We start from the raw sequence: 12,553 nt of genomic DNA, 5'->3' as shown, positions 1-12,553 counted from the left end.
TGAAATCACTGGTCCAGCCTTACCAATTACATTGATCAGAGATTCCTAACATTACCTCCTACTTCGCCCAAACTTTACAAACTGACAATAAACAAGCATCAGCAGTCAGAAAACAATGAATGTGTCTGTTTATCACAATAAATGTTGGTTTCCCCTCTCTTGGTGAAGCCTTGTGCACGTGAAGCATGAGCCTTGCGCACGTGGATTTCTGCCGAAATAGATGCCCGATAAGTGCCCAAAAAGCATTACAATATGGCCGACGAGTGGAGGGACTTGCCTAAAAGGACTTTGCTTGTGTTCCGCTAATCTGTCCTTCAATGTTCTTTTTGTTCTGTCGATGTAACAGAAGCCACACTCACACTCAAGTCTGTAAACTACAAAAGGTGTGTTACAGTTGGCAAAGATTTCATTGTCTACTGTCTGTAAGTAAACTAGATGTACCGCATAGCGGTACAAAATATGACCGCCGCTCAGTCCTGTACATCCGTTCCGCGAAAATAAATCACACTTCAATTTGTCTCCATATTTTACTCCATCCCCCACTCTTGAAACTTTTGTGTATGCTTGTTTGGCATGCCTGAGTGTGTGTGTGCGGCTGCACAGAAAGTAGCCTACTGGTGCTGAAAAGGTGAATAGATTTTAGAATAGCCAAAGAAGATGTAGCATTGTTATAAAACCTTTAAAATCTCTAAACAATCACAAGTAGGGCAGTTCATCACAGTTCATCCATTGCAACTGGATTGATGAAAGGTCACTTACACCTGTAGGCTACATTGTATTTGGGAAAAGCAAAAGGTATCAGCATAATGTTATTTATTTATTTATTTATTTATAAACAAAAACATCTCTGTCAGTTCCATGCCGTTTTCAACAGCTATCAAAAACAAAGGTCATTTTTGGATGGATGGATTTTTTGTGAATGTTTCTTCTTCTACATAAGATTTTAGTCATCTTTAGTTCATGTAATACTTTATTGTCAATGCACAAATTAAGTAACAGTAGTCTGAAACGTTATTGTTAATGCACAAATTAAGTAACAGTAGTCTGAAACGAAATGCTGTTTTACATCTAACCAGTGGTGCAAATAACTGCAAATGTCCAAATGGGCCTTGATGAAATGCGTCGCTAGACTGTTCATACACATTTTAATGGGCCAAAGTTGAAGAGCTTTTGTCCGTTATTGTTCGTGCAAATATAGGCTGATTCATGTTCCCTTGCATTGTGTAACTGAGGTCCATGGCTAGTCTGGCTTTCACCAGACCAAGCTCAATCTTTTAAGAAATCAAAAAATAAATAGCGGGCAGATCAGGCTGGGTTCACCCAGCCTAGTCCATAGGCACCCGATATTGTTTAATTTTCCGATTGAGATATACACGCTCTGGCTATTCTAAATGCAAAAATGCATCAGGGAGTTATGACAAAACGGTAACTAACAAAGTAGATCCTAATAGAAAGCTGTTAGCTTCCCTAAGCTACAGGTAGGATTATAAGGTAGGCCTATTTACAACATAAAATAGGCTATGCTGGCGACACAAATAAAATCTCCTTTGGAAACCAATGGCTTACGCCTTACAGTATCAAGCGGACTTAAACTGCCATATTGTGGCGAAAAGTTGTAATAACATTCACGCAGCTCCATGAGTCAAGGAAAGCGCGAATGAAGTAGCCACTTCTAAATGGGACCCACTACACAGTAGCTTAAGGTGTGTTGCTAAAGCAGCCATAATGAAATGAAGGTGTCATTGTTTGGATACTTCACACACACGTGCTTTTTAATTTCACAGACTACAACTACCAAGCTGGAATCAAAGCACATCGATTCCCCTCTCACACCCTGCACGCACTTAAAACAAAATAAACAGACGTCTCAGTCTCACGCATGTATAGGCAAAACTGTATCAGACCGGTGTAACGTTGGTAAATCTTCCATTGCACAGAATGATTTTGTAGCACGTGCAATAAATGACAGTCGAAAGATACAAACAGTGCTGCTATCAATTTGCTTGGTATAACCGCATTTATAGTTTTCTACAAATGCAATCAATCAAATGGGCCTCCATCACTCAACCAACGCTAACGGTAACATTACCTAGGTCCTTATAGATACTGTATTACAAGATTAACGTACCTGCAGTAAAAACCAAGCATGTCCGATAAACATCCTCAGATTTATTTTGGCTTCAAGAAGAAATGGGAATTACACTTCATGTGAACATCGTCCTATCCTTATTAGATGTTCGCTGCGGTAAATTACAGTCCTTGTAGGAAGCGTCCATTGTTTTTCCAACCCACTTTTAACTTCCAACAAAATTACGTCTCACTGCAACGATGCGCCATGTAGTGGACAAACGACTACTTATTGCCAATACTGAAAATGCAGCCATGATGATGATGATGAATATTTATTTTGGCTTTCTTTTAATCCTACTGAATTTGTAATTATGTATCCCCGGGGACGAAATTAAATTTTTCCGTAAAAGTCTAGTGGGGCTACATACCCACCAAATTTCATGTACCCCGGTGGTTCGGTGTCCCGGGTATCAATGACCAAAAATTCAGGAAGTAGATGACGGGAAAAATTCTTGAATTGTGTGCATGTGTGCGTGTACAAGTTTATGTTTATGTGTGTGGGTGTGTGTGTGTGTGTGTATGTGCGTGCTTGTGTGTTTGCCTGCGTATGTGTGTTTGTGCATGTGCATGTATGCGTACATATGTCTACTGTGTGAGTATGTGTCATACGTATGATTACTGTAAATGTATGTGTGTGTGTGTGTGTATCTGTTTATGCACATGTGTGCACATGGAATGGGTTAACATGACCCCTGGAGGCAAACATACGGAAAAAATGGGTCATTCTAGGCCCTACAGTTCTCAAGATATTCACAGAGAACTGTGTCTGGCCTACCCTCCTTTCGGGGGGTCCAGTTCAAAACGAAAAATGACGGTTCCATGCTATCCATGTGGGGGTACATGCCCACCAAGTTTTGTGTACCCCGGTCTTTCAGTGTCCCGGGAATCCTTGTTGGTGTATGTCACTAAATGTACACATAAATTATTTTATTGTAAGGCCCCCCATGAACGAAAGTACACAAAACTTGGCATGCATTCGGAGGGTGTCATAATGATCCTACACTTTTAATTTCGTGCAGTTTTGACCTTGTCAGCCAGAGATATTGTGATGAAAACACCTACTTTTTTGCTTTTTAATTTTTAACTAGGTGGCGCTATACATGAAATAAGTGGTAATGGGATGGGTTGACATGCCCCCTTAAGACCAACATACATAAAAAAGGTGGACCTCCTAGGCCCTACGGTTCTCGAGATATTCACAGAAAACTGTCTCCGGCCACCTACAGGCCAGTTGGTGTATAGTAACATAAATTAATTTATTGTGTGGCCCCCCATGAACGGAATTCCACAAAACTTGGCGTGCATACAGAGGGTGTCATAATGATCCTACACTTTCAATTTCGTTAGGGCGTTCGCTATGTTAGGTCACAGATACCTTCAATTACAACACCTCATTTTTACTTTTTTGTGTTTAACTAGGTGGCGCTATACATGAAATGAGTGGTTATGGAATGGGTTGACATGGCCCCTTGATATCAACATACAAAAAAAAATGGTCCTCCTAAACCCTACGGTTTTTGAGATATTCACAGAAAACTGTGTCTGCCCTACCCTCCTTTCAGGGGGTCCAGTCCAGCGGGGTGGCTACAGATCAAAACGAAAAACGATGGTTCCATGCTATCTATGTGGGGTTACATGCCCACCAAGTTTCGTGTACCCCGGTCTTTCAGTGTCCCGGGAATCATTGACGGAAATTTGGGCATGCGAAAAATAAAAAAAATAAAAAATCTGACTAAACCTATATGACCGCCGCTTCGCTGCGCGGCGGTCATAATAATACATCGACAAAAGTACTGATCTTGACAATGTTCTAATGGTGGTTGCATCTGCCACATGGGTTTCCTTGTGGCTTTTGAAGCCACTGTTTTGTCACTGGAGATGTGAAACGATTACAAACTAGTGTGTCTCTCAGAGTAGGTGCCCGTCTGAAACAAAATGAAGGTAAGTTGCGAAATACATCTTTGAGGGAAGGGTTGCTATCCCAGTTCCCTTTGGTTATATTCTTAGCTGATTTGATGAATTGGGTGGTGAAATGACCTGGTGGTTCTTCTGTGGTCGTTGTTTTTTATTTCATTGGTTTGCCCTATGCTGGTAACCTGACCCTAGCCAGATGAATGTCGTTCCGCTTAGCTCCGCCTAGCTTCACTCACATCCATCTGGGACCTCTTCCACTGAGAGTGATTTCTCCAACCAACTTTATGGTTTAGCCAATCAGGATGCAGGGTGGGGGTTTCATAGATGTGACATAGCGTAGAAGCGACTGTGAGTCTGTTATTAGCGTCACAGGTTGGCTTCGATGTGAGTGGTTGAAGTAGCACGTCAATAGATGACGGACAAGTGGCTTATTCAATCATATGCAAGCATTTTTTGATTAGGCCCACCCTTCTGAAGCAACACTTCAATGGATTGGTTCCAGATGGATGAGTGGAGCTAGGCGGAGCGAAATTCATCTGGCTATTGCCAGGTTACTATGCTGGCCCTGTTTGACCACATTACACTTATAGCCGCTTTCCTTAAACCTCTTTGACATTTTTGCACTTAGATCAAAAATCGTCTTCACGATCACGGATTGTCTTTAGCCGGAGAATTTGTCCATATGGAATATTTTTAATGACGGATGGAAGCTGTCAGCTCTTAGAATTGTATTACAATCTGTGTTTTTTTCTGAAAATGGAAGAATGCAGGTATCCATTGTTTTCTTTACTAGTGAAGAAATCTAGAAAAGATATATTTTTGCTGTACTTCAACGATTTGGACTTGGATTAATGGCATTCACATATGTGTGAAACTTGAGAGTTGATACTCTGTGTCTTTAAAGCAGAAGAAAACATCATCAAGGTAGCAGCAACAATATTAAAAAAGGATTTTCAAGAAAGGGATTACACATGTGGCGAATGAATATCTTCTAGGAATAGACATGCATAACTAGGTGCGAAGCAAATGGCAAACAGTGGATTAGCTAAGGGCGGTGAGCTCAACGCTTCCCAAATAGCATTTTTTATGTATTGCAAGGATTCGTTGTACTGTCACGTTTGGTTAATCTATTATTCGCGCTGGGGTTGGAGAAGCTGGTAGGGGGACAGTTGATAAGTGTTCAGTGAACAGTCTTCTGAAATAAACTCTGGGTTCGCTAACTATGTTGTTGGTGCTTAGTTGTATGTGTAGGGACAAGCTACTGACGAGGTTTGGTGCTGTTTTGAACAATAAAAAATACTATTTGGGAAGAGCTTGGCTCACCGCCCTTAGTTAATCCACCTTTTGCGATTTGGGGCTATAGTGTATACCGAGGTAAGCTCTATAGTGGTTGATCAACTAAAAATACTGTCTCCACGGCTTATTTGATGTGTTTTAATGCAGAAAAAGACCCAGGGTCGCCGGATTTTCGCCAGAGTTACACTTTAAGGTGCATGGTATCATGAACCCCAAGAAAAATCTGAACATTTTCAAAGGAAATCTGACAATCAATGCTAAAACACTAAAAGTGGGTCATGATTGGATCATTCATCAGGTCAATGAATCAAATTTAATTAAGGTTTACTGAACACAAAATCAACCCCCCTTGATTCAAGTTCTCTGATCTTAACTCCATAGAAAAACAGTGGGGTGAGTCAAAGAGGAGAATGCACAAGTATAGGAATCAGGACAATCTAGGGAGATTTTGTATGGGCTTAAATCCCTTGCTTTGTATTCTTCAACTTTATGGGGTGTCATAGGAGAATATATTACAAGCTGTTTTATTCACAAAGTGAGGCATAAGAAGGTATTAAAAGTAGGGGTGTCAATAATTGTGAGTGACCTGTCTTTGTTAAAAAAATATTTATTTCTTTATGAAATTTTCCTTTTTCTCAAAATAAGTTTGCTTATTCAAGGTTGGATTTTTACTCATTGTTTTCATTGTGAGATTACAATAATTCACCAACAAAATGTATACCGATTTTTAGTCAACTTCAGCAGAGGTGCCAATAATTCTGGAGGGTACTGTATCTGTTTCTCGAGGTCAATACGAGGGAAAAAAGGGAAAACATTCGGTTCTACCTAGCTCGAGTTGCTGCCGGCAACTGCAGTGTTACACTCTGGGGGCATGTTCATGAGCCCACACATTCGTGCCCCCAGAGTGTAGCACTGTAGTAGCCAGAATTCTCCTTTAAGACCTTCAGTGTGGTCAATATTTGTATACAAACTCTTAACATATATATAGACATATAACTTTTTAAAGGACCAGATGTAGGAAATAATGGAAAATAAATTGTAACCATTCCAAAAATGATCACCATATGTCGTCATAGAGTTAGAAAACACGATGAATTGAAGTAATGGCTTATTTGACAACATTACTATAACCCGTAAAACCTGTGAAAAAAAATGAGTTACGTGGCGGAATCTCTTGGAATTTTCATTTATGTTTTGAACGATTTAATTCTATAATAGTGTATTAATAATCGGCTGGCACGATCTCCTATTTGGTTGCCAAATTAGCAAAGGCCAACTGTCAACAGCTGTCAGTTGTAGTCATGAACGAGTAGCCTACGAGAGGCAGGCAAATTTCCAAAATTAAAACAAGAAACCAATTAAGTGGACATTGGAGGAGCTTCCTGAGATGGCGACGACTTGGTCAAACGAAGAATATCAAGTCTGAAACAGAGCTGGCCATATTTCTCCATGACAGGTAGCCTAGGCTACACTTCATCTGCATCGCTAACTTCAGCTAAATATATTACATTGGTTAGAGAGGTATTTTTTTGTTTTCACTTTTTCTGTAATGTGTAGCTGGGTCATGGTTGGAGAAACGTTAAAGCAGCTGCAGCAGAACGTTCGGTAACAATCCTACAAATCACTCCTTTAAGTACATCTGTGGTATAGTACCAACCTTTTTCCAGGTGTCATCCATTGCCCAGAGGCTGCTTACAGAAGCCAGGCAGTACCACAAGTTTTCTCTTCATTCTTCATTTTTGGTGTACACACTCTGGACTTGGAAATTGATTGCTAATTAAGAGAGTATATTTATTGAACATTGTAAATTAAAAAGTAGGGCTATTGAATGCTGTATTGCATAAATGCCTTGCTGTGTGAGGTAACTAACATTTCTAACCTGACTTGCAATGACGATTTGCTAACTTTAGCTGAGTTATGCTAACATTAGCTGTGTATTTTGCAGACCCAAATTGATGCTACAAAGTAATCCAAATTCCCTTTGGCAGGTTTTGTCCACTTGTATTTTGCAATCACATTGACATTGACTCATTTTGAATTTCCCCAGATAAAAAGGCTGAGGATAAGGATACACTTTCTGTTCCAGAAATGATGCTATTGGAATACAGGTTACTTTCACTCCGGTCACAAGTGTGGAATTGATGCCAAACCAGCTGTTTCTTTGTAATAAAGGTTGAGAAATAAAGGGTCGTACTGTACGTACAGACAAAGGGTGTTCAGTGGATTTTTTCAAATCTATGTCTAAGCCTGGGGACATGCCGACTTTTTGGGAAATAGCTTATTTGCCGTTTACCCAAGAGTTAGACGGGAGGATACACTTCTCTGTCTGACACCGTTAGCTTAGTTTAGCATAATCCCTGGAAGTGGGTTACATCAGTTACATTTATGAGAAGTGTGATGAAAGATAAAGAGGAGTTTGCATTATTCCCATGACTGTACACATCTCAGCATTAACCTGTGACAGCTTAACAGCTTCACTTATGTCTCTTGAAACACAGTAGACATGAGGTAAGGTCTGTGCGTGTATGTGTATGCTTGTAAACTTTTCAACAAAATGAGGAGAGGTAGTTTGTTTGTCTGTCTTGTTTATTTATTTATAGCAACACATATCAGGCCCATCTCATGAAGTTGGCTTGAAGCTGAATGAACTTGCTGCTATTTTTCCCTTTTCTGTGTATTTTGGAGGTGTGTTCCTCAGAGCCATTTATGGGCCATTGATGTTACACTCATTCTGTTAAATTGAATGCATTGTTTATTTGTTACACGCCAATAGAGATTGCAGCCATCCCAATGTATGCTTTAATCCTCCCTGTGGCAAGGTCTCTCTGCTCTGCAACTGAAGTGGCTGCTTTAATAAACATGTCTGTCTTGCCAGTCAGATAAAGACTTCTCTCCCCCTTACCACTCGACCAACCACGAGAGGAAGTATAGCCCATGAATAAACACTACTGCCGGGGCTCCTCAAAGAGATAAATACTTCACAGGCGAGCGGAACATATATTTTAAACATATTTAAGGGTTTTTCTCCATGCTCCGATTAAGATCCATGCGCCTTTAAAGATAATCAATTGCTCTTGTTACACAGCCGAGGCCTGAGCGCTGTTGAATACAATCTAATGGAGTCTAATAAATGCGTGCAGAGGTGGCGCGCTCCTGCAGCGATTAATCTACATGTTCTGGAAATGTAAGCGATTGTCAGAGCATGGCTCACAGACATTCCATCACGCGTCCAATTGGCTCCGCACAGCCTCCACAATTCATTTGCGGTGTAATATGGCCAATAAAAATGTATTCTGACTGCGCTATTGATTGTGAAATGGCTTAATCTCCGGCCGGTGGAAAGAGATGAATATCCCCCATTTTCTGCAGAAGTATTGTTTTACACCACATTCTCAGATGAGTTATTGGGCCGTCACTCAGGAAGGATTGCATCCCTTTCATTTGTTACGCTGAGCTTTTTTCTTTCTCCCTTTCTGTTTGAAAGTGTGTGTGGGGGGGGGGGGGGGGATATGGTGGACTGCAGGGAAGTGCTGGGGTTTGTCAGGAGAGAATTAAGCTGAAAATGTGTGTTTGTGTGTGTGTGTGTGTGTGTGTGACGAGACGTCAAAGAGTCAAAGATGGGCAGGACAGGAGTCGTCATGTCAGCTCAACGACGAGCTGAGGTGTGGTGATGAGTCTAAACAGCTCGCACACACACACACACACACACACACTCACACAACCACACACACACACACACACACACACACATTTGAGACAACATAAAAAAACACGTTGAAGTGCTTAATGAAATCCACTCAAAGGCAACCTTTGAGCTAAACTGCTTGTCAGGTGATGATATACACATGCCTGCATACCCTTTCATACTCTTTCATATACCCTGCATACCCTTTCATTCTCTTTGTATGCTTGTATGCTTTATACACACACACACACACACACACACACTACTGCATCCCACAGAGTACAGTGGGAGTGCAGTGTTTTTCATTACAGCTTTCTCCATTATCTGCAGCCATCTAGTGTCAGTTTGGTGTCTTAGACTTTCTGCTTCCACCTCAGGCATGCACAGGACGAATGAAGCTAACCCAGCACTGAATAAAAATTTACCAACGCACTACAGTCATGATATTAAACATTCCTGTTATTAACCACCTAGTATTATAAATGTGATTTTGGATGGACTTACATTATCAACAGTGTGTGAGCCAGTGATATTTAGAGATGTACTGAATTAAAAGCATCAGGATGTATGGATGTATTTGTTATGGTGCTGATCATTTCTGTTTTCAGAGAACTGACTTTCAGAGAGCCCCCCCCCCCCAAAAAAAAACGTTGTGAAAGGTCATCTTCACCTGTTGTGCCAAACAGGCAGGGGGACGGAGAGATCAGGAGGAGGGCATAGGTATGCCACCATACTCTAGAATGGATCTGGATCTGTTATGGTAGAGATGTGCACTGTATTCGGGCCTGATCTGGTCCAGTTAGATGTTTTCTGGTAGTAGTTGAGGGTGGTTAAGTGTTGACACAGAGAGTGTTGCTCAATGAGGAAGCTTTTGAGGAATGTTGCTTCAGGGAGTAGGGTTTGGGGTTGGGTTTTGGGAGCAGGTGAGAGGTGGTGTAACGACACCTGAACCCCCTGCAGGCCACAACACACAGCCTCAAGACACTCACCTGGGTGTGGGAGACTGCAATGATACACTCACACAGACACACACACACACAAACTCTCTCTCAACGTGCTGAGAGGCACGTGCATATACCACACACATAGACATGACTTATTCATAAGCACCCATCCTGGCCTGCCATCAACTGTATCCTTCCCTTCACCACACACACACACACACACACACACACACACACATCCTGTGTATATATGCACAACCATTTGTCATGAGTTCCACTCACCATGAGGAGAAGATATATTCTTTATTTCTGCCTACACAAAGTCACAGGCCTCTATTTTGCACTTTAGCGCAATTGACTTTGCGCAAATCGCTTTGTGAGCGGATCTTGGGCGCTGTTTCTATTTTACCAGCGGGTTAATGACTGGTGCGCCCGACGCAAATCTAAAATGGGGTGGTCTGTAGTAGCTACATTATTCATGGGTGTGGTTTGGGCGTAACATGCAATAAACCAATCAGAGCGTCATCTCACATTCCCTTTTACAACAGGCACGCCTGTTCCATAACAGATTGCTATTATGATGGCGGATTTGCCAGGCGCAGCCAGGAACGGTTCACAGCGCTATAGTCAGTTGGGAACAGTTTGCTATGATTTTTCCTCTTGACAAAATGTAATACAGAAATGTCACTTTCCGATGTTTTGGGATCACTCTCACTGAATCACGAGGTTATGAATGCATGGTGATATTTTTGCAATGTAATCTAACATTACCTCACTATAGACAATGCAGATCTGTCAGATAAGCTCTCCTCTCCCGTGCTGCTGCTGGGGCATTTGGGTTAAATGGTATCGGCATGCAGTTCAATATCACGTATCATTAAGTCCTCTAATATTTCCTAATTTATGTCATCAACACATCCGTGATTCGTGGAAATGTGTTCGCTAGATTTATAAAGTAGAATTTGTAAACACGTTATCATCAACTTAATGCACGCACAACTTTTGTTTGAGCAGGAGAGAGAATAACAATGAATGGACGCAGCAACTACAGAAATTGTAGCCAAGGCTACTTGTTGCTTTCTTTTACTGTCTATGGTTGCTGGTTAACAGCACATAATAAGCTTATTTAAGCAAATTCACAAACTCAAGACTTCAAGGCCATCATGGATATAAAACGTTTTTTAAAAACAACGAAAGGATGGAGGGAACATAGCAAAGTTTGGAGTTATTTCAGATGGGCTACAACAAGGTAGGCAAAATTGTGGTGCTTGTCAAAACCTTATAGGGTGATGTTAAAGCGCACACAATGTTTAAAGCCATACACAATGGTAAATTGGAACAAAACTAAAGGTAACTTTAGCCTTTATAGGGCTGTATGAAGTTATCCAAATTAATAGGTCGTAATTAGGCGTTGTTGTAAAGATATTGCATGTAGATGTACTATATAGGCTACTAAATTTTTATCAAGTAATATATCAAATATTATCAAGGCTTTGAATGTTTCCATCTGTGCACAGGGTGTCTGTAGATCGGTGTGCATAGCATTCATTTCTGCAGGCCTGTGGCCATGCATGCGCCCTTAAAATAGCATCTGAATTTGCACCACTGACTTTAGACCAGGAGGTTCCTGGTCTGTGGCGGAATTGTTTTCTGAAACTGCAAAATATCAACAGGGACCGTTTGCGCCGGAACACGCCCCCTCTTTTCGCTGAAACGCCCCCGTGGGCGCACATGTACCTGTGGAGGGAAAATTTCAATATGCGCTGACTGCAAAATAAGAAAGACAAAAGCGCGAGTATACAAAGTCAATTGCGCTGGTATGCAAGATAGAGCCCACAGTGTTGCTTCAGAGTTTGCGATGCATCTGAGACACACACATTACACACTAAGAGCAATACAATGGAGATTTTTTTACCTTGAATTTTTCTTCTTCAAACTTGTTTTGATGACATGTGTATCTACATATGTATGGATTTGTTGATACCGATGCATTCCCGTAACACCTGGTACTACACAGCTCTGTGGTTCAGACCTGGAGCATGAGTCTTTTGGTCAGTTGTCTATGAATCGGGTACTCCCTTAGCACTAAATATGCACCCAGTTGAGTCTTTTGGTCAGTTCTCTATGAATCGGGTAGTCCCCTTAGCACTAAATATGCACCCAGTTGAAAATGAGAATTCCTACTGGGTGTTACTTTAATGGGGTGCTTTGTTCAGTGTTAAAGTATAGCGCCAGCATGCGGGCTCATTGCAGTTTATTTTTTATACACAGAAGTGGTGAGACCTCACCTGACCTGAGCCATCTGCACTCAGTTATGATAATCAGATGGGATGAAATGCCATTAGTTTCAGTGTCCCCACCCTAGGCTACAGTGTGTGTGTGTGTGTGTGTGTAGAGGGTGCGGAGGGAGACTACAAAGCTTCCTCAGTGCATGGTCAATTTAATATCTGTTTTAAATGCAATTAAGTAGCATCTGTTGATCATATCATATTTAAGGGGGGGGGCAATAACAAGCATACATTTTATCGGCTAATATCCACTTAACGGTAGGTATTGTTATCACAAACATCATATTAATTTAAGA

At 41.2% G+C, this 12,553-nt stretch overlaps 1 long non-coding RNA gene across 1 annotated transcript in view; it reads left to right on the top strand.

Moving 5' to 3' along the window:
- Positions 1–5,132: 5,132 nt before the first annotated feature.
- Positions 5,133–12,553, top strand: part of LOC121721265 — a 10,037-nt gene continuing 2,616 nt past the window's right edge. The window contains exons 1-2 of the long non-coding RNA XR_006034779.1: positions 5,133–5,201; positions 7,731–7,732. This is a non-coding gene — a long non-coding RNA (uncharacterized LOC121721265). The remainder of the gene's footprint in view (positions 5,202–7,730; positions 7,733–12,553) is intronic.

This window comes from Alosa sapidissima, chromosome 10 (assembly GCF_018492685.1).
Source record: "Alosa sapidissima isolate fAloSap1 chromosome 10, fAloSap1.pri, whole genome shotgun sequence".
Taxonomy (NCBI): Eukaryota; Metazoa; Chordata; class Actinopteri; order Clupeiformes; family Clupeidae; genus Alosa; species Alosa sapidissima.
This window is presented reverse-complemented; position numbering and strand designations above follow the sequence as displayed.